The sequence below is a fragment of the Cebus imitator genome, unplaced genomic scaffold (assembly GCF_001604975.1).
Source record: "Cebus imitator isolate Cc_AM_T3 unplaced genomic scaffold, Cebus_imitator-1.0 Scaffold96, whole genome shotgun sequence".
Classification (NCBI taxonomy): domain Eukaryota; kingdom Metazoa; phylum Chordata; class Mammalia; order Primates; family Cebidae; genus Cebus; species Cebus imitator.
In genome coordinates this window covers 3,913,052-3,915,150 of record NW_016107411.1, presented here as the reverse complement: position 1 = coordinate 3,915,150, position 2,099 = coordinate 3,913,052, and positions in this window count along the sequence as shown.

Sequence of the window (2,099 nt, the reverse complement as noted above, 5' to 3'; positions counted from 1 at the left end):
CAACCTCCACCTCCCATGTCCCAGTTCAAGCAATTCTCCTGCCTCAGCCTCCCAAGTAGCTGGGATTACAGGCATGAGCCACCATGCCCAGCTAATTTTTGTATTTTTTTAGTAGTGATGGGGTTTCACCATGTTGGCCAGTCTGGTCTTGAACTCCTGACCTTGTGATTCGCCCACCTCAGCCTCCCAAAGTGCTGGGATTACAAGCGTGAGCCACTGCACCCTTTTTAGTCTCTCTTAATCTGGAATAGCTCTTGGCCTTGCTTTGTCTTTCATGACAGTGACATTTTTGAAGAATACAGCCCCATTGTTTTGTCCCCATTGTTTCCCCATGATTCAATTAAAATTATACATTTTTGGCAGAGACACTACATAAGCAATTTATGTTCATCACATCAGGACACACCTACAGTCAGTTTGCATTATTTGGGAGGATGTTGACCTTGATCACTTGATTAAAGTGGTTTCCACTAGATTTGTCCTCCTTTTTTCTCCTTGTATTTAATAAATAATCTGTAGGAATATACTTCAGGACTGTGTAAATATCCTCTTCCCCAATAAATTTTCTACCAACTTACAGCATCCACTGATACTTCTTACCTGAATAAATTATTACTATGGTAATTGTTGCAGGTGTGACTATCTAGGGCTAGTGGCACAGGCTGTAAAGGAATTTACCAAGACAGCTGTAGGTAAAAAAAGTCAGATTAAGACATGAAAATGCATTGCAAGGATGCCACAGGTGGCAGCACAGCAGAGAAGGAGCTCCATGTCCAAAGCTCCTGCAAAGAGCCAAGGGCTGGAAGGAAGTTTTATAGGGTCATGCTGGAGGAGGGTACTTGCTGAACAGGTCATTGTGCCACAAGGTCGTTGTGGCCCTGAGCTGTTCCATTATCGATTACTGTCTCTCAGAACAATTGTTTGTTGTTCTTCCCCACCTGAGGCCCCTTCCTTGCTGTTGCTTACTTCTCAGTACCCACAGTCATTGCATAAATGGTGACTTTCTAATTCATCACTACTTCTACATTAGTTGACATCCTACTGTAAAGAGCCCTCCTTCTCCCTTCCCTATCTGCATTTGCTTGCTTGCTTGCTTGTTTTTTAGTGTCAGTATGAATTCATGGATTATATTTTATTCAATGGGATGTAATCCACTGATGTCACTTATTTTAATGCTCAAATTATCCCAGGTTTGGCCAGGGAAAGCCCATCAGCTGGCTTCCGTGTCCTTCTGACATAATTTCATGCTTTTTTAGCACTTCTTTACTTTCTGGCCTAGCAGGTTTTTCAAGCCCATGTTGCATTTTCCCTCCTCTAGCCATGAAAACAGTCTCATCTTCAAGAAGCCCTGGTTCCTTGTAGCAGGAAATGATTTTTTAAAAACAAGATTTGGAAACCAGATCTCTTCATTGAAACTTGCTCCTTCAGCAGACAGAGCTAGGATGTTGTTTTTGTTTGTTTGTTTTGTTTGTTTTAAAAAGAGAAAAGAAAAAAGCATGAGTGTATGCCAATCCAGCACCACAAAGTTCTCCCTTACCTTTCCCCATTCCATATTTGAATCTCCCTCCTCTAAGCTAGAACTCTGGCTCCCAATAATTACCAACGTAGTTATTTGCTCAATACTATAATATACACAAAATAGTTTCAGAATTGCTATACCTATGCCACCAACAGCAATACAGCTGTCAAGTAGAGCTGAAAATTTCTCACAGCTCTCTTGTTTTTAGACTCAGGATATGTAGTCAAGATACTGTGTCCAAATGTTACTTGAGTAATTTGGGTCTCTTTTTCCTTCTCTGTGATTCTCCATTTTATGTACAGTTTGGTTTCTTTGTTTCTATTTGTATTCAATTTTAGGACTTCCTCCCCAAAATTGTTGATTATTTCTTAAATATGTAAAGCATTAACATGATTCCAAAAGTCAAAATTATACACAAGTGGATATGTAGAAGTGTCATTCTCTCTCCATATTCCTTCCATTCTGTTCCCACTCTTCCCCTGCAAGTAACAAATTTCAGTCCTTTCCGCTTTGTCCTTCTAATATGTCTTTTAGTTAAAGGGAAGTAGATACATGTGTATCACCTCCCCCTTTTTTTTTT